This window comes from Hemiscyllium ocellatum, assembly GCF_020745735.1.
Source record: "Hemiscyllium ocellatum isolate sHemOce1 chromosome 27 unlocalized genomic scaffold, sHemOce1.pat.X.cur. SUPER_27_unloc_31, whole genome shotgun sequence".
Lineage (NCBI taxonomy): Eukaryota > Metazoa > Chordata > Chondrichthyes > Orectolobiformes > Hemiscylliidae > Hemiscyllium > Hemiscyllium ocellatum.
In genome coordinates, this window is record NW_026867500.1 from 294,297 (window position 1) to 315,503 (window position 21,207).

The 21,207-nt window shown below is 46.9% G+C and overlaps 1 non-coding gene across 1 annotated transcript; it reads left to right on the forward strand.

The window, feature by feature from the left end:
* The first annotated feature begins 184 nt into the window (after positions 1-184).
* trnan-guu (transfer RNA asparagine (anticodon GUU)) lies at positions 185-258 on the forward strand. Its single transcript has one exon. It is a non-coding gene; the product is annotated as a tRNA-Asn (tRNA).
* The last annotated feature ends 20,949 nt before the right edge of the window (positions 259-21,207 follow it).

Sequence of the window (21,207 nt, forward strand, 5' to 3'; positions counted from 1 at the left end):
AAGAAAAACTAGTTCCTAGTGACATGGATGTGTCTGCAGAGTGTGTCTCCACAATGAATGTCCCAGGCATTATTAATGAAGGGTAAAAGTGGTAGACGACAATTGTAATTCTAGGCGGGGCAGGCTGAATTATGAATTCACTAATAGCCTACCCTTAGCGATGGCGCAGTCCCCGACATCGCCTGTCTCTGTGGCGCAATTGGTCAGCGCGTTCGGCTGTTAACTGAAAGGTTGGTGATTCGAACCCACCCAGGGGCGGCGTGCCTGCTGCTCTCCCGCCCGTTGTTTCCTTGGCCTGGTGGTGCACTCTTTCTCAACTCCAGGGAGAGAGACCTGGGAAGTAAAGCAGTCTGTGCAGGTATACATTCGTGGGCCGAGTGGTTAATGCGATGGTCTTGAAATCCTTTGTGGTTTCCCCGCGCTGGTGTGAGCCCTGCCATCTCCAGTTGAGAAATGTCGTCGAAAAGAATGGGACCTTGCTCACTGGTTTCTTCTTTAACATTCATATCTGTGGAGGGGATAAATATTCACCCTCTTTGGGACTGGTGGGCATTAGCGACCTCCTGCCTGTCAGTGTGGAACAAGCAGATACCCCCAGAGTAGTTAAGACACATTGAGATGTCTACCTCTTTTGAGGCTATGAGCCAATTGTATGGAAATGAGACCAGGATAATGAGAGGTTTGTCTTCGACTGACACAGACTTGTTTGGCCAAAGAACCTTCTCTGTCCTGGAGAGCTCTATGTCCTGCTTCCATCAGCTCATTTTGTGACGTGACTGGGCAATGTTTGCAATTTGTGTCCGAGCTCGGAAGGTGTTGAACCGACTCTGTCCCAATCTGTCTGTCGGACGTGGTGTGCATTGGGCATTGGAATTTGGGATAACTGGCACTGTTCGAATTCCTGGAATCAGTCTCTGGGAGAATCAGGATGATGAGTTCCCGGTGTCTTCTTACCCGGCGTGTGCAAGCTCATCACTTCCCAATACCTTATGTCTGACATTCCCTGGCCCTGATTTCCAGGTAAAGATTATCTTCACGATTTGCCTGTGTTTGTATCAAGCAGCTCACCACAACGGCTCTCATTGTCTGGAAAATGGCTTGTATTCCACTCTGCCTTTTGTTGGAGAAACTGGTAGACATGAAGCACATGGAGTTGGTATAATCCTGAGATCTCTGCCCCTCTCAGCGGATGTATCTGCGTGTCTACCTCTGTGGATAAAATGACGATTAGTTCCTCAATGGGGTTTCAATTTTGTCATTGTGAGATCACAAGGAGAATCGCATTAACATTAGCCCTGGAAACATCAGAATACACAAGGCTATGGGCGAAAAGCTGGAAACTGAGACAAGGACAGATAGATATCTGATAATCCACACAGCACAGTGGACAGAAAGGTCTTTCTGTACATTGTAAAAACTCGAAGACAGGGAGAAACCAATCTGCATCGAAGATGATCAGAAATGAAAAGGCAAAAATAGTGCAATTGAACAAATATACATTGGCTCGCTCCACCGGTAATCAAGTGGTTAGGATGCTGTGCCTTTCACGCTGTCGTAAGGGTCCCAGTCCGGGCCAGAGAATGGGAATTCTGCACCTTTCCTTTGTCATTTTTTTTCGGAGCATGAAATACTATGTGAAGCTGGCAGGGATTGATATTGTCCCAAAAACTATTCAGGTCAACATCAAACAAAGGATTGCAGATGCTGGAAATATGAATTAAAAACATGAACTGATAGAGAAACTCGGCAGACATGGCAGCATCTATGGAGCGCAACCGAGTTAATATTAGCTTTGCATTGATATGTTATAACACCGGGGAAATGCTCATATTCGCCTGTCGAATCCGCGCATTTATCAAAATCTCTCGTTCAGTTACTAACTTCACCTTTACAAATTTAAAAGGAGATTAGTGGCCCTAATGCTGTATTCTTTTGCCCTGAACTGGTGAAGAGCTGTGCTTAAATGGTCACATTTTTCTTTTCCTTTCCTTCAGGTAGCATCCATGTCGAATGGAGAATTCGTCCTTTCAGTATCAACCTCAATATATGTCGCCATTTGTCTCTCTTTGTCTCTGTGGATGCACGCTTTCCACAGGTCCCTTCAGCCTTTCGACTGGCGTGTGGCATGTGTGCTCGAGACTGATGTCAAAGACCTCCACTGCTGTCGTGTCATAATATACTGTTGCTCAGAAGTATAGAAGCTGTGTAAAATTAAACTTTGTTCTAAATTCCTAAATTCTGTTGGTCGACCTGTGATTTCACTCTGAGTCACAAAATTTACTCTGCTGGTTCTGCACCGTAAGTAAACGTGTGTCTGTATTCGTATAATTCTCTTGCCTTATCTGTGTAATTCTGCACATTGTTACTTTAAACATGACCACCGAATTCCCTTTTGCGTCCACTGAATCGGCCTCTTTGTCAGTGTCAGATAGGAATTTGCGAACCCCAACCACTCCCTGTACGAAAGCGTTCTTCCTAATATCACTTTTAGTTCTTTTCCTCATGACTTTAAAACTCTGCCGAATCGTTGCCGATCCTTTCAGGCGTGGGAGCATTGTGACTACATTACTTTCTCTGTCATGACTTGGAAAGCTTCAATCAGGCCAGATTTCAAACTTCTGTTCTCCGAGGAGACTTGCCCCAATTTCCAATCTCCCCTCATGCTGACATTGCTCAAATTCCTCACGCCAACCTGTTCAATGCTATTTCCAGTCATTTCACTTCCCTGCTTTCTGCCCCATTCCTACTCCAGGGAGCCCAACCTCGTTTAACGGAGGTGTTTTTTGAGAAAATTAATCGGGCACTCTTGCACAAGTCATGAAATGCGGGCTTGCCCGGATTTTGAACACGAGAATTCTCGCAATTCTGCATTGAAGAACGCTCAAAGCAAGAATCATAGCCCTAGACCAACGAGCCACACAGTAGGCGCGCACGCACCCTCGCCCTACCTCTTGAACCAGCTGAGTCTTGCTCAGTGTGAAATACATTTGACATTTCTCTCAGAATTGCAAGCGGCAAAGAATTTCCAGAACAGCTGCTTCACGTTCTGTCTCCCTGCTGCCGTTTGCCCGTCCCCAGGAACCGGGCCCTCTCTACTGCCAGAAAATTAAACCGTTTTGTTTCTAAACTTTTCTCTGACACCTGAGTGACCAGTGACAAGCATTGCCCTCCTCAACATAGGATACAGAGAACTGGAGAAGACCACGCAGACCTCCACGAGTGTGCCATCTCAACTGTGCACATTGGGCCAGTATATCAATGTGAAATATTTATGTCGAAATGTTTTGGGAAGCAGATGAGAAGGCGAGGTGCAGAACAGTGTGCCGTTTTGCGGGAAAGATGCTAAAGACGACATTGACTGAATAGGAGAGATGGTTTCCCTTCTGGGTGATGCGCCCATCACGCACCCGCAGACATATCGCCGTCGTGCAAATATAAACTTTGTCTCAATTCCCACATTCTGTTTTTTCGAACTGTGATTTCGCTCAAAAGCACAAAATTTCAATACTCGCAATGTTCAAACTTTAACAAAGTGCTCATAGATAAACTTTGCGAACACATGGAAACATTCTTCCAAACGGACCTGGGGAATTTCGGTTTGAGGGCTCTTGAACTTTAAGTGGAGGGACTGGAAGTTTGCCTCGAGGCTGTGTAATGTGGAGATGTGTTCCCCATGTAAACTGGTAGTGATTGACCATCCCAGTGCTTCCCGATGCAGGGCTGCCCTGACCCACAGGGAGATTTCTTTGATAAACTGTCCCGGGGGCTTCCAGCCGCACCATGACGTCATAGGGCGAACCCGCGGTGATGGCCTGCAGCTGCTGTGACACAATAATGATGCTGGCCCCGGAACATGAATACTAATTAGTTCATGAGTCACGTGGTACTGAATCATTCTATGGAATGTTCTTTCAACGTCACGGATTTATATATGAGAGGAGGTAAATGGGCAGCGTTACACCTCGGGTCCACTCTTTCTTCACTCTCAATACCCCACACCCACCTCCCATTGTCCCAAGGCACTTTCCCCTGCAACTGCCGAATGTGTAACACCTGCCCAGTTACCTGCTCCCTCCTGAATGTCCAAGGGCTCGAACATATCTGCCAGGTGAAGCAGCACTTTGCCTGTACATTTGCCACAAACTAATCTACTGCATTCGCTGCTCACAGTGTCGTTTCCCCAACGTAGCATGAAGCATAAACTGAGTGACTGCTTCGCAGAACATCTCGGTTCTGCGCGCAAAAAAAGGCCCTGAGCTTCTGGTTGCCTGTCACTTTAACACGCCACCCTGTTCCCTGGTCAACATCTCTGTCTCAGGCATGCAGCAGTGTTCCAGCAAAGCTCAGCTCCAGATGGAAGAACAACGCCTCATTTTCTACTTGAAGACCCGACAGCCCCCCGGTCTTCAATGTCGAATTCCATGACTTTAGGGCCTGAAATCCGCCATGTCCTATTCTCTCCTAGGAGCTTACCCGTCTAAGAGCGCTCTGTTCTGCACCTCGCCTTCTCTTTTGCTTCTCAAACAACTCAGCATTAATATTTCACATTGATATACTGCCCAATGTGCACAGTTGAGGTGACACACTCGTGGAGGTCTGCGTGGTCTTTTCCCATTCTCTGTATCCTATGTTGAGGAGGGCAATGCTTGTCACTGGCCGCTCGGGTGTCAGAGAAAAGTTTCGAAACAAGTAGAGTGGCGCAGCGGCAGCGTGCTGGGTTCATGTCCCTCGATCGAAACTATCGTCTGCTATTGCTTCCCGTTGTAACGGTACTCTGCTCTATATCTTGCCTTTGCCTCTGCTTCCCAATTCTTCCAGCATCTGAGCTGAATATGTCACTGAACACTGGCCCAATTTACACAATTGAGGAGAAGTGCTTGTGGAGATTTGATTTGTTTTCCGCCTGTCTGCTCTGAACTGAATCCTAACTCCTCTTCTCTGAAATGGGAATGAGCTGGTGAAGTTGAAACAATTCGAATTCGAATCCCTACAGTGTGGAACCAGGCCTTCCTGCTCAACAAGTCCTTATCAACCCTTCGAAGTGTAACACGCCCAGACTCAACATTTACTTCTGACTGATGCGCCTAACCTCCGGACACTATGGGGCAGTTTAGCATGGTCAGTCCACCTAATCTGCACATCTTTCGACTGTGGAAGGAAATTGGTGCACCGCAGGAAACCCACGCAGACACGGGGAGATTGAACAAACTCCACACAAACAAACCGCACAAGGATAGGATCGAATCCAGGTACCGAGTGTTATGAGACAGCACAGCTAACCACTGAGCCACAAAGCCACATTGTTTGCGGTCGCATTCATTCCCTGCAATAATTCCCCACTCCGGTTCAGATGTGAATGACAGGACGATCAGCATTTTGAAAGCAGCATCACAACACAGACACAGTCCCCATGATTAGGATACATATCACCGATTGCGAATCACCTCGGAGAGATACAAGTGACAGAGAGTCGCATGGAAATAATTGGCTGAACGGCTTCAGGCTGCGGCGGAATGACGTCACGATGGGAGAGAGCGGCTGAGGGAGAAACAATGGCTCATTTTCAACTTCATCTGGGACAGTTGGGGCTCAGATATTCACTGCTGTCCGTTCGCAGCAAAGAAACAGACGTCCGTGTTAGAAAAGTCTTTCTGCAGGATTGCTGCGTGAAGACAAATTCTGAGCACCGATCCGGCTGCACACAAATACACTCATATGAATTTACCTGAGGGAACAGTTTCCAGTGTCCATTTCTCTCTGTCCCACCAACACAGCATCTTTCTGTCTCTTTGATTACAGACCTTTTTAATGTAGTTAAAACTTGCCCATTTCCTACGCATTAGTGTAACTGACGTCTCCCATCCCAAGTGATTGAGAGAGAGCAGAAGAGCGAATGGGCTCTGCCCTCCCCAGAAGAGTTTGCAAGTAGAAACAAAATGGTTTAATTATCCGCCCGAGGAGAGAGTCCGGTTACTGGGAACGGGACAGCAGCGTCCTGGGCGCAGGGAGACGGAATGAGAAGCAAATGTTCTGGAATCTCATTGTTGCTTGCGATTTTTGGAGCAACTCAAACATATTTCACACTGAGCAAGTTTCAGCTGCGTCAGGGGAGGGCGCTCGGAGCGTCAGGTATAAAGGCAGGGGCGGACGTGGGCGCTTTGTGGCTCGTTGGTCTAGAGGTATGATTCTTGCTTCGGGCCTGCAGGTGGTTGGATTTGCGAGAGATCCCGGGTTTGAATCCTGGACGAGTCCTCATTTCTGAAGCTGTCTTGTGCAGAAACCGCGGCGCAATTTTCTCAAAAAGCCCATTTATGCAACGAGATCGGACTGCCTGAAGTCGGGATGGGGACGAGCTCCCGTTACAGTAAACATGGGAAAAGGAAACACTTGTTCAAAGTGAAAACAGACATTGCACATGGTTCGCCCGCGCAGTCCGACTCTGAATGAATCCTCCAGCTGCATTATTGCTCAATTGTGAGCGTGAAACTTCAGGAAGCGGGGAAGTGAAGTGATTGCAGACAGCGCTGAACAGGTTGACGTTAATGGTGCCGTGTATGAGGATTGTCAGCAATGAAGGTAGGTTGGAAAGTTGGGACAGTTCTCCTTGGAGAACAGTAGGTTGAAAGCTGGCCTGGTTGACGTTTTTCAAGCCATGAGGATCTAGACACAGGAATAATGCAGTGCAAGTGCTCCCACGCCCGAAAGGATGGATAACGATTCAGCAGAGTTTTAAAGTCACGAGGAAAAGAAGTAAAAGTGACATTAGGAAGAATGTTTTCGTACAGGGAGTGATCAGGATTAGTAGGTGACGCAAACTTCAAACAATTATGTTCCTGAACCCATAGGACAGACGGATGGGAGTGGAAGACAAGAATAATGAGAGACAGAGAGTGAGCGAGAAAAGGGAGAAAAGTCAGAAAAACGGAAGTTAAGGAAAGTTTCTCAGAGACTGAGGAAGGGATACAATTCCAGTGGGTCCCAGCTTTCTCTATGGTTTCATACACTACCTCTCATCCATGAGAGACAGACCCTGCTCCTAGAATCTACGTCAGTCTGGATGGTTCAGAGACGGTGTGGGGGTGACGGACGGTGGTTAATCGATCAAAACTGACACTGAGACTCTTACAGTACCCACACTCATTCACACACACACACACACAAACACACACACACACACACACACAGAAACCTTTTGATACTGACCTCCTGCTCCATCCACATGGCAAGGGGAACTCTGGCTGACAGGACCAGCTTTAAATACCTTCAGGTCTATGACTTAAAGATCCTTCTGTTCCCAAAACGCAGCTCTTCTACCCAAAGTATACCTCACCCAGGGATGGAGCATTGCAAGTTATGAATTGTGAAGAAGTGGGGGTGGTGTAAGAGAAAGCAGCAATTCAATAGTTTAGTTCAAACTACCTGTCAGTTTGTCCCTCTCCTCTTCCCCCCACCTCCTCACCTCACACAGATTACAGACTTAAAATCCACACAGAGACAAAGCTGCAATTTCAAACCAGCAGCAGCCACAACACACTTTCATTTAGACAACAAAACACGGGCTTCTGCACCCAAAGGACACAAATGTATTTCAAAAGGAAACAAGGATTTTCACACAGCTGAACACAACATTGTCTGAGTATATCTCTGGACATGTTTGTAAAAGTCAGTGATTCTGTATCTCACTCTGACCATATTGCGCTTCCATCTCTGTGTTAATGTCTGTTTTTCTGTGTTGATGTGACTATCTCTGCAAGCAATGGGACACAGATTATATTGGAGGGAAGTTTGAGTGTATCTGTCTGTGTATGAATGACAAACTCTGTCTGCAGTGGCACACATTGTCCCGGACGTGTGTGTCTGAAAGTTTCTTTATATCTGTCTGTGAATCTGATTTTGCGCCTGTGCGTGTTGGTGTGTGCCTAGCTCTGCCTGCAATGGGACAAACTTTGATTGATCACGTTTATAATTCATTCTTTCAAAGACAGAGTTTCTCTCTCTGTGAGAAGTACAGTAACACACTGCCGCCTTCTGCTGGCCTACCCATGTGACATCACAAGCGCCACATTTCCCTGTTCCACTGCATCTGTTTCCTGGTCCTCCTGCCGCGGGGGACGGCGGGGCGGGGGGCGGGGTGGGGGCAGGGAGATCCATCAGAATTTTACTGAAAACAGCAGCAGCAGCAGCACACAGCTGCCTGAGTCAGGTGTGAACTCAGAAGTTGGGATGACTGAATGAATGCTTTCCCAGAAAAGCAGCAGGTAACAGCTTCTTACCAGTGTGTAATCGTTGGGGTTTCAGAAGGTTTTTTTGAATGGACAAAACGTTTCCCACACACAGAGAGGGGAATGGCCTCTCCCCAGTGTGAACGTACTCATGTATCAGCATTTCATCTCTGTATTTAAAGCTTTTCTCTCAAAGTGAGCATTTGAAAGATCTCTCAGTGTTAACCAGTTACCAGTTGGTCTGCCTAGAGGTTGATAACAGAGAATGCCTTGTTACAATCAGAGCAGGGGAATGGCCTCTCGCCAGCGTGATCTCACTGGTGCATCAGCAGGTAGGATGAGACACTGAATCTCTTCCCACACTCAGGGCAGATGAATGGCCTCTCCCCACTGAGTGCATTCTTGTTTCTCAAGGACGGGTGATTGAGTGAATCCCTTCCCACAAACAGCAGATGAATGACTTATCTCCAGCGTGACTGCATCAATGAATTTCCAGCAGGTATAGACATTTGCATCGCTTCCCACAGTTTGCACATTTCCATTGTTTCTGTGGTGTAGAGCATGTCTCTCCATATTGGGCGATCAGCTGATTCATCCCCAGACACAGGACAGGGTTAATAGACTTATTGAATCTCTACAGTCCACAAGTCCACACCAACCCTCTGGGGATAAAGACATCCAGACCTATTCTCTTACCCCATTACTGAACATTTACCCTTGACTAATGTACCTAACCTACACATTCCTGAACACGATTGAAAATTTTACATGGCCATATCACCTAACCTGCCCATCTTTGAATTGGGAGAGGAAACTGGAGAACCCAGATGGAGCTGACGCAGACCCCAGGAGAATGTGGACTCTCCACAGAGACAGTCGCCTGAGGCTGGGATTGAGCCACTGTGGTGATACAATCTCTCCCTGCTGTGATTGGTGGGATGCTATTCAATCTGTGGAACTCGTGCAGGACTTGTCTATTTGTCACTGGGTACACTGATGTTTGCAAACGTTTCCCACAGACAAGCATTGACAATCTAATGGTTTTCAAATCCTGGTGAATTGACTCACTCTAAGATCCTGACAAGATATTTGCTTGGAATTCTCGCTGATAAATGTGTCTCTGTGATTCTCTGTAAAACAAACTTAAATCAGGAAAAATTAGAGATTGAGAAATCGCACTGTTTAAGGTAATGAAAGGAGTTAAGAATCATAAAAATCTTATTGTGTGGAAGCAGGCCGTTTGAATCCACACCAATCCTCCTAAAAGCATCCCACACAGACCCATCGCATATCTCTGCATTCCCCATGGCTTACCCACCCAGCCTGCGCATCCCTGCACATTATGGGCAATTTAGCATGGCCAACCGCCCAAACCCATATATCGTTGAATTGTGGGAGGAAACACGAGCACCGAGAGGAAACCACACAGACACATGAAGAAAGTGCAAACTCCACGCAGTCACCCGAGTCTGGAATCAAACCCAGGTCCCCAGAGCTGAGAGGCAGTAGTGCTAACCATTGGGTCACCATGGAGTTCTTTGAATCCAGCAATTTGTGCGAAAGTCACTCAAATACTGACCGTGAAACATTACTAGGAGAAAGTGAGGACTGAAGATGCTGGGGATCAGAGTTTAAAAATGTGTTGCTGAAAAAGTGCAGCAGGTCAGGAAGCATCAAAGAAGAAGGAGAATCGACGTTTCGGGCATAATCCTTTCTTCAGGAATGAGTGGGGGTGCCAAGCAGTCTAAGATAAAAGGTATGGAGGAGGGATTTGGTGGAGGAGCGTTGGGAATGCGATAGGTGGAAGGAGGTTAAGTTGAGGATGATAGGCCAGAGAAAGTGGGCGGCACGGTGGCACAGTGGTTAGCACTGCTGCCTCACAGCGCCAGGGACCTGGGTTCGATTCCCACCTCAGGCGACTGACTGTGTGGAGTTTGCACGTTCTCCCCGTGTCTGTGTGGGTTTCCTCCGGGTGCTCCGGTTTCCTCCCACAGTCCAAAGATGTGCGGGTCAGGTGAATTGGCCATGCTAAATTGCCCGTAGTGTTAGGTAAGGGGTATATGTAGGGGTATGGATGGGTTGCGCTTCGGCGGGTCGGTGTGGACTTGTTGGGCCGAAGGGCCTGTTTCCACACTGTAAGTAATCTTAAAAAAAAAAGGATGGGGGTGGAGAGATCGGGAAGAAGATTGCAGGTCAAGAAGGCGGTGCTGCGTCTGAGGGTTGGGACTGAGAAAAGGTGGGGGGAGGGGAAATAACTACTTACTATCTGACCCCAACTCGACGCAACTTAATATGCTATTCTAATAACATATTTATTAAACATCACATTAACTTAATCTCAAGGCCACACAGTCTACTCTTCATTGATGTATTCACTTTTCTACCTTCTGATCTTCCTGGATGCTCTTCTTTTTACTGTATGTTTCACGTGAACAGGTACCTTTGATGGAGAGTGTTTTCAATTTCTCTGAGAGCAAAGTATTAGATCGGCAGTTGCTCTCCCACTAACTTTCAAAATGCCGAGTTTATATCCCCCAAAGAACACATTAATTTCTTATTTGATTGATTTCCAGGGATCAAAACAATAAAATTCAAATCTAATTGTCTTCTGGTATCCTGGGCATAGATTAAATTAATTAAATTTGAATTGTTGTCAAAACATCAAACAGAACACAGGTATCCATTTAACAACCAATTGCTACATTTGAAACAGCCCGACTTTTTGCTTGCAGCTGTAGCTGTACTTTAAGTTGAGAAAAGCACTCTCTACCTTAAACTGACAATACATGATTTCCACTTCATAACATTGCATTGATCATTTGTCCTGGACAACACTATGATGACACCATGTAAATGTGGAGACTATGGGAAGAGATTGTAGTTACCCTGTCTAGCTGGAAATTGATTGATACAGTCACACTGGAAATAAGCTTTTGCCGGATCTCCACGTGGAAAGGTATTCACAGTGTATTCCAGCTTCCAGAAAAAATTGCTTATCACATTGAGGAGATACCGTTTAGCTGAACCTCCTGTGGAAAGTGTTTCACATAGTCAGTCAATCTCACTGTGCACCACCGAGTTCACACTCGGGACAGCTGTTTATGAGCTCTGTATGTGGGAAGGAATTTGCACGGACATCAAACTTGTTGCGACATCAGCGAGTTCACACTGGAGATAAATTATTTACTTGCTCAGAGTTTGAAAAGGGATTCAGATAGTCCAACTGCCCGCTGATACATCAACACATTCATTCTGGTGAGAGTGTGTAAAAGAATTCACTTCTGCTGACACATCAATGAGCTCACACTAGGGGGAGATCATTCACTTGCTCTGAGTGTAATACAAACTGCATTCAGTTTTCTCAGCTCTTCAGTGCAGTTACAACATTGGCATCTACCCAAAAATCTGGAAATTTGCCAGATTGCCTGTGCACAAGTAGCAGTACCCATCCAACTCAGGATTTTTCGTCCTATCAGTATACTCTCAATTATCGATAAAGGTATGTAACATATCGAATAACATCCTCTCAGCTATGAGCTGCTGGGTGACCAGTTTGGGTACCACCAGGCTCACTCAGGTATTGATCTCATTCTAGCCTTGGTTACAACATGGACAAAAAAGCTTAATCCTAGAGGTGAAATGAGATGGATAGCCCTTGACCTCAAGGCTGCATTCGATGCAGTGTAGCATCAAGGTGCTTTGATGAGATTCCAGGATATAATTTACTATTGCGTACGTTATTCTCTATATAAATCACAACGATCCTCTTGATTAGGTTCCAGTCTGTAATTCATTCCCGAGTATGTTATTCTATATACAAACTATCCCGAACCCCTCAATTGGATTATAGCCTGTATTACACACTCAGTTTTCTGTTATACTGGATGTAATCATCCTGATTCCCTCGATCAAATTTCCGTCTGTAGCTCACTTCTGATTGTGTTATTCTGCCAGTTAACAAACCCCGTCTCTTGATTAGATTCCAGTCTATAAAACCCTTCCTTGAATCTAGCTACCTTTCAGAAAATTTCCATGTTTATTAATTTCGAACTTTTTTCAGCGACCAATCTATAATCGCTCTGTCTGATGTAAAATCACGGTCTTCCATGGCATATATTTTACCCAACATGGCATGCAAATGTGATCACACTCCATTCTTAATGCAGGAGTCGCACGAGCACGCGCAATGCACGCTTACAGGCACATGGGCTGGAGTTGGGAACATGCGCACTGATGATCCGGAAGCCGAAGGGAGAATATGTCAATTTCAGTCCAATATTGACAGTGATGGTTCGGAGAAACTCCTCTCACAGATTAGATGAGATTGCCTACAGTGTGGAAACAAGCTATTCGGCCCAATACCAACCCTCGAAGAGCAACCCACGCAGACCAATTCCCCTACATTTACCCTGGCTAACCCACCTAACACTATGGGCAATTTAGCATGTCCAATTCACCTAACCTGCACAGTTTTGGATTGTGGGAGGAAACCGGAGCACCCGGAGGAAACCCACGCAGACACGGGGAGAATGTGAAAACTCCACACAGACAGTTGCCCGAGGCGGGAACCACCGCCCGAGCCACCGCGCCACCCTGATGGGCGGCTTGGGGGGGGACGGAGGGTGGCGGTGTGGCATTTCCAGGCTTTTCCTCGAGTAATGTTTGAATGTTTGACTGGAGTCATGTGGTGAGTCTTTCTGATCTCTGTCTCATTCCCATGATAATTTTGGTGATTTGTAGTTTACTGCGACTGTTAAGCTGCACCCCTCAACCTTACTCATACATGGGACCTGAACATCTTTAGCATCTATTTGCTATAACTAATTGTGCCATTCTGAGTTCCAGACTTCAGACCCCTGCAGTTGGATTCTAGAGTGTGGTGCTGGAAAAGCACAGCCGGTCAGGCAGCATCCGAGGAGCAGGAGAATCGATGTTTCGGTTTGGAAATGGTGCTGGAGTGTTTGCAGTGTGATTTGGACATAATGGATTTGAACTTCTCATTATTTAATTGTGCCCGAGTTCCAAGTATCTAGACTTGGGTGTTGGGCAGGTAAAGGCAGTGCGAATCTCAGAGAGAAACTTGAGGACAATGATTTTCACATTTTCACTTTGCTTGTTTTATTTCCCGCCATGTTGACACTCTCTGTCTGATGGTTGACAGGCTGGGAGATTGTGGGTTGGGCCTTGATCGACTGAATGTTTTATTGTTCGGGAAGGTGTAAAAGGCCGGTGTGGGGGGTGCGGTTGGGCGGGCGGGGTGGTGGGCGGGGGGTGTCAAAGCTTCAATAGAAATCCAGTTGAACTGAGAACAGACAACACCTACTTCTGTGGGAACAGGGAGACCAACAGAGGACAGAGAAATCAGGACCTGTAATCCAAGCTGTCACCAGACTACCATGTTATCAGTGCTTTGATTTGCATTGCCAACCCTCTACCTTTACCGAACTTCCCAACTGATTTGAATGGCACGTACCCTCAATATTCAGGATCCAATCCTTGTCATCGTAAAACAACATCTCTGTAAGGAGTCTCAGATCACACTTATTTTCTTCAGTCAATTCGTTCACTTTTCTTCCAGTGCAGACACAGTCTTTAGTTTCAATTTTTGTGATCTTTTCAATGCAGCATTTATTGGTGGTACATTTATTCCCCTTGTCCCTTTCTATTGTTCTCTGACATTCACTTTCCACATTACTACATTGCTCACCTGCCTTGATTTGGAATTGCCCATCATGTCCAGGGATGTGCAGGTTAGATAGGTTCGCCATGGGAAATACAAAGCTGTCGGTTCATAGTAATAGAAGCAGGAGTCGGCTATTTGGCCTATCGAGCCTGCTCCACCGTTTATTCAGATGATGGCTGATCTATCCATGAGCTCAGCTCCTCCTACCTGCATTATTCCATCTACCCTTAATTCCCCTACATGCAATATCCCATCCAACTGTGTCTTGAATATAATTAATGAAGCTGCCTCATCTGCTCCCTTGGGCAGAGAATTCCACAGTGTCACACAAATTACAGCATGGAAAGAGACCCTTCAGTCCAACTCATCCATGTTGACCAGTTATCCTAAACAGTCTAGTCCCGTTTGCTCGGAATTGGCCCATATCCCCCTAAACCCTTCCTATTCATGTACCCGTCCAGATGCCTTTAAAGTGTCGTAATTATACCAGCCTCCATGACTTCCTCAAGCAGCTCATTCCATACTCGCACCATGCTCTGCGTTAAAATGTTGTCATTGAAGTCCCTTTTATTTCTTTCCCCTCTCACCGTAAATGTATGCCATCTAGTTCTAGACTCCCTCAATTCAGGGAAAATACCTTGTCTGTTTATCCTATCAATGCCCTTCATAATTTTATAAATCTCTATAAGGTCACCCATGGTCTCCAATGTGCTAGGGGTAACAGCACCAACTTATTCAGCTTCTCCCGATAGCTCAAATCTTCCAACCCTGGCAACATTCTTGTAAATCTTTTCTGAACCCTTTCATGTTTCACAACCAACTTCCAATAGGAAAGAGAGCAGAACTGCACATAACATTCCAAAAGTCGCCTAACCAATGTCCTGTACAGCAGCAACATCACCTCCCAATTTCTATACTCGATACTCTGACCAATAAAAGGAAAGCACACCAAATGCCTTCTTGACTATTCTGTCTACCTGTGACTACTTTCAAGGAACTATGAACTTGCACTCCAAAGTGTCTTTGTTCAGGAACACTCCCTCAGACTTTACCATTCAATACAGAAGTCCTCCTCTGGTTTGCTTTTCCGAAATGCAGCACCTCATATTTATCGAAATTAAACTTCGTCTGCTACTCCTCAGCCCACTGGACCATCTGATTAAACTCCTGTTATGCTCTGAGCTAACCAGCTTTGTTGTCCATTATACCTCCAATTTTGGTGTCATCTGCAGACTTATTTACTGTACCTCCTATATTGACATCCACATCATTTATATAAATAACAACAAGTAGTGGACCCAGAACCCATCCTTGATCACAGGCCTCCAGTCTGAAAAGCAACCCTTCACCACCATCCTCTGTTTTCTAACTTTGAGCCGGTTCTGTATCGAAATGGCTAGTTCTCCCTCTATTCCATGATATCTAACCTTGCTAACCAATCTTCCTTGGGGAAATTTGTCAGACTCCTTACTGAAGTCCATATGGTACCCTGGGATGTAGGCCATCAGGCCCAGGGGACTTGTCCGCTCTCAATCTTAACAGTGTGCTGTGTACCTTTTCCCTATCGACGTTGCTTGTTTAAGTTTTACTGTTTCTGTAGCCTCTGACTTGTCCGTTCCAATAGGAATGGTACTATTGTCCTCCAACTTGAAAACTGAGGAAAAGTATTGACTTAGCATCTCTGCCATTTCAGTGCTCCCCCCCTCTTAAGACACCGGTTTCATCTTCCAAGGGACCAACGTTTACTTTAGTGAGTCTGTTCCCTTCAGCGTACCAACAGAAGCTTTTGCTACACTTTTTGGTGTTTTGTGCTAGGTTTCTGTCGTAATTTCCCTTTGTTCATTTGTGAATATACCTTTCTTTATGTTTGAAAGTTTTCCAATGTTCTAGCCTTCCAGAGGTCTGGAATAACATTTCGAAAAAGATTGAAAAATTCAAAAATAGTCTCCATTGAAACTTTTTTTTAAAAAACCCACCTTTCCATTGTCTTGGGGCAAGCAACACGATCTCCCCGCCCATTGTCTCCGATTGGTTGGATGACCCTTTGTTGTTCACAGTTTATAATACTAATCTTCCCAGTCCTCTCTATCACTCATCGAAAATGAATAATTTGCGTCTTGTACTCCTTTCACTGTCTGCTAAGGAGGAAAGCATTTCCGTGTTTTATCTAAATGATCTTCACCTTGCATACCTCAACCCGCAAGCTAATTTCACGAGAAACCTTCTCCAGTTCAAAAGCCAACTGTTAATGATGGCTCTTTTTGTTGTCACGCATCTAATTTCAGATCGATGTTGTGAATGTCCCTTTTATTCCTTCAGATCCAGGTTTCGCTCACAGGGCTAGAACAGAACTGTGCTGAAAATGTGTTGCTGGAAAAGCGCAGCATGTCAGGCAGCATCCAAGGAACAGGAGAATCAACCCTTTTTCAGGAATGAGGAAAGTGTGTCCAGCAGGCTAAGATAAAAGGTAGGGAGGAGGGACTTGGGGGAGGGGCGTTGGAGATGCGATAGGTGGAAGGAGGTCAAGGTGAGGGTGATGAGTCGGAGTGGGGTGGGAGCGGACAGGTCAGGAAGAAGATTGCAGGTGAGGAAGGCGGTGCTGAGTTCGAGGGATTTGACTGAGACACGGTGGGGGGAGGGGAAATGAGGAAACTGGAGAAATCTGAGTTCATCCCTTGTGGTTGGAGGGTTCCTAGGCGGAAGATTAGGCGCTCTTCTTCCAACCGTCGTGTTGTTATGGTCTGGCGATGGAGGAGTCCAAGAACCTGCATGTCCTTGGTGGAGTAGGAGGGGGAGTTGAAGTGTTGAGCCACAGTATGGTTGGGTTGGTTGGTGTGGGTGTCCCAGAGCTGTTCTCTGAAACGTTCCGCAAGTAGGTGGCCTGTCTCCCCAATATAGAGTAGGCCACATCGGGTGCAGCGGATGCAATAGATGATGTGTGTGGAGGTGCAGGTGAATTTGTGTCGGAAATGGAAGGATCGCTTGGGGCCTTGGAGAGAAGTAAGAGAGGAGGTGTAGGCACAACGTGCGCCGACACCTCCTCCCTTACTTCTCTCCAAGGTAACTTGCGCCCACACTTCCCCCTTTACTTCTCTCCAAGTCCCCAAGGGATCCTTCCACATCCGCCACAAATTCACCTGCACCTCCACACACACATCATCTATTGCATCCGCTGCACCCGATGTGGCCTCTTCCATATTGGGGAGACAGGCCACCTACTTGCGGAACGTTTCAGAGAACACCTCTGGGACACCCGGACCAACCAACCCAACCACCCTGTGGCACAACACTTCAAATCCCCCTCCCACTCACCAAGGACATGCAGGTCCTTGGACTCCTCCATCGCCAGACCATAACAACACGACAGTTGGAGGAAGAGCGCCTCATCTTCCGCCTAGGAACCCTCCAACTACAAGGGATGAACTCAGATTTCTCGAGTTTCCTCATTTCCCCTCCCCCACCTTGTCTCAGTAAAATCCCTCGAACTCAGCACCACCTTTCGAATCTGCAATCTTCTTCCTGACCTCTCCGCCCCCCACCCCACTGCAGCCTATCACCCTCACCTTGACCTCCTGCCAACTATCGCATCTCCAACGCCCCTCCCCCAAGGCCCTCCTCCCTACCTTTTATCTAAGCCTGCTGGACACACTTTCCACATTCCTGAAGAAGGGCTTAGGCCCGAAACATCGAATCTACAGCTCCTTGGATGCTGCCTGACCTGCGGTGCTTTTCCAGCAACACATTCTCAGCTCTGATCTCCAGCATCTGCAGTCCTCACTTTCTCCTAGAACAGAACAGTGATTTGGGGCTCAGATGTTAACTGCTGCACGGTAGCAACAAAGAAAGCGATGCCCACTTTGCAATAGACTTTCAGTAAGATTGCTGCTTGAAGACGATTTCTGATAGGGGTGAAGGACATGGGGGTGTTCAGGCTCTAAAGTTATGGAACTCGATATTGAAGAATGGAGGGCTGTGAGGTCTCCAAGTGGAAAATGAGGTGTTGTTCTTTCATCTGGAGCTAGAACACTGCTGCAGGCCTGTGACAGAGATGTTGGCCAGGGAACAGGGTGATGTGTTAAAGTGGCAGGCAACCGCAAGGTCAGGGCCTTTTTCCTGCGGGCAGAACCGGGACGTTCTGCGAAGCAGTCACCCAGTTTATGCTTCATGCTACAATGGGGAAACGACACTGTGAGCAGCGAATGCAGTGGACTAGGTTGTGGCAAAAGTGCTGCTTCACCTGGCAGGTATGTTTGAGCCCTTGGATATTCAGGAGGGAGCAGGTAAATGGGCAGGTGTTACGCATTCGGCGGTTGCAGGCGAAAGTGACCTGGCACTATGGGAGGTGGGTGTGGGGTGTTGCGAGTGAAGGAAGAGTGGACCCGAAGTGTAACCCCCGGCACAACGGGTGCGTGTTGGGACCATAACCCATTCTCTCCTATTCACTCAATGTCGTCTTTAGCAGCTTTCCCGTATAACAGCGCTCTGTTCTGCACCTTGCCTTCTCATCTGCTTCCGAAAAAAGCTTGGGCATAAATATTTCACAGCGATATACTGGCCCAATGTGCACAGTCGAGTTGTTCCACTCGTGGAGATCTGCGTGGTCTTCTCCTGTTCTCTGTATCCTATGGTGAGGAGGGCAATACTTGTCACAGGCCGCTCGGGTGTCATAGAAGAGTTTCAAACAAAATGGTTGAATTATCTGCCAGTGGAGAGAGCCCGGTTCCTGGGGACGTGACAAACAGAGCAGGGAGACTGAATGAGAAACAGCTGTTCGAGAAACTCTTTGCCGCTTGCAATTCTGAGAACAATCTCAAATGTATTTCATAGTGAGCACGTCTCAGCTCACTCAAGTGCTGTGGGGCATTAGGCGCGTGCTGGCTCTCTGGCTCGTTGGTCTAGGTGTATGATTCTCGCTTAGGGTGTGTTACTGTGATGCGTTGCGAGAGGTCCAGGGCTCAAATCGCGGACAAACCCGAGAATTTTTTAAACTTGACTTGTGCAAAACTGCCTGATTAATTTTCTCAAAAAGCACCTTGGTGAAACGAGGTTGGGCTGTCTGGAGTACGGACAAGGCAGAAAACGGGGAAGTGAAATGGTTGGAGATAGTGTGGAACAGGTTGACGTGAGCTGTGCGGTGTTTGGGGAATGTCAGCAATGAAGGTAGATTGGAAAATTGGGACAGCTCTCCTCGGAGAACCAAAGTTTTCCAAGTCGTGAGGGACCGAGAAATAGGAAATAATGTTGTGAAAATGCTCCCACACCTGAAAGGATCCACAACTAATCGGCAGAATTTTAAAGTCACCAGGAAACAAAGTAAAAGTGACAGGAGGAAGAACGTTTTCGTACAGGGAGTGGTTAGTGTCAGTAAGTCCCTTCCGGACATTGACAAAGAGGAAGATTCAATGGACACAAAAGGGAATTCGGTGGTCACGTTCAGATGTGCAGATTTACGCTGAGAAGGCGAGAGAATGAAACGAATAGAGACACACGTTGACTTAAGTATAGAACCAGCAGAGCGAAGGTGGGCCGCATGGCCTCCGTCTGCGCTGCGACGCTTGTTGTGATTCAGTGTGAAATCACAGTTCGACCAACAGAATGTGGGAATTTAGTAAAAACGTTTCTATTTACACAGCCTCCATCCGTCTGCGAAACAGCATATTACACGACAGCAGTGGAGGTCTTTGACATCAGTCTCGAACGTGCATGCTGCGTGCCAGATGAAAACCTGAAGTGTTCTGTGGGCAGCGGCTCAAACGTGGCAGCAGAGTGGCGCAGCGGGAGCATGCTGGGCCCATAATCCAGAGGTCGATGAATCGAGTCCTTTCTCTGTTATTGTTTATTCTCACCTCGAGCTGCTTTCCTTTGGATCGGTGCTGTTTTCTGCCTTTGCAACGCCTTGCCGAGTGTCCAAATATCGAGTCACTCCAAATCCACTCCATTCAAGGGGCGTGGTTTTAGTGATCTCCATGGCATTCTGTTCTTTGTCGCTTTTCTCTGAACTGAATCGCAAAACCAGTTCTCTGCGATGCCAATCAGCTGGTCAAGTTGAAACACGTGTCTTGCGGTTTCGTCCATTCCCTGCAGTAATTCGCCACCCTGGTTCAGACGTGAATGACAAGTATGTCAAAAACCGCATCACGACTCAGACACAGTTCCCCCACTATTAGGGCGGATACCAAGGATTGTGAATAACCTCAGAGAGAGAGAGAGACAAGTGACAGACAGTCGCTGTGGACCCGATGGGCTGAACTGCTTATGTCTGCGCGAGAATGGTGCTACGTGTTTATGCCGTCCCACTGCCTGTCTCTGGCACAGAGAGGCTGAGGGAGCAAAACTGGTTCATTTTTAACCGTCCCTTCCATGTTGCATTGCCTGCAGTCCCTCAGCTCAGGGCCATGGGGAGGACTCTCAGTGAGTGAAGGTTTCACTCGGATTCTCTTCATCTGGGACATTTGGGGCTCAGATGTTAACTGCTGCGCGGTAGCAACAAAGAAAGTGATGCCCACTTTGCAATAGACTTTCCGTAAGATTGCTGCGTGAAGACGATTTCTGAACACCAAGAAGGCTGCACAACAATGTGAATTTACCTGGGCGAAGAGTCCTCGGTGTCCATTTCTTTCTGTCCTGCCAGCACAGCATCTTTCTATCTCTCCGATAACAGACCTTTGGAGAAAGTTCACAATCAAAGCTGTTCATGTTCCCTGCATTAATGCAACTGGCACCTCTCACCCCAAGGGTTTCAGAGTGAGAGAGAGAGAGAGAGCAGAAGAGCGAATGGACTCTATACGCCCCTCCCCCCACGACCGTACACCCCTCCCCACCCCCCAGAACAACGTGCAAGTAGAAATAAACTGGTTTAATTATCCACCAGTGGCGATAGTCCAGTTCCTGGGGATGAGACAAACATGGTCGCCCCGGGGACAGAATGACAAGCAGAAGTTCTGGAAACGCTTTGCTGCTTGCAATTTTGGAGCAATGTGGATTGTATTTCACACTGAGTAAGTTTCAGCTGGCTCAGAATCTCCAATGTACATTGCTGTGTTTGCCGCCAGCTCAGGGAGAGAACAATAGGAAGGTCGTAGGAGTGAATAACGATCCACGTGAGAGGGCGAATAACTGTTAATGGAGACTGTTAGAGGTTAACAATACGTAGTGTGTCATAGCAGACGAGGTGATAACAAGGAGTCGTTTGTGTGGTAGGGGTCAAGGACATGGGGGAGTTCAGGCCCTAAAGTTATACACTTTGAACGGAGTAATCGGAATGCAAAGTAGTGGGCTAATGGTAAGATTCTTGGGAGTGCA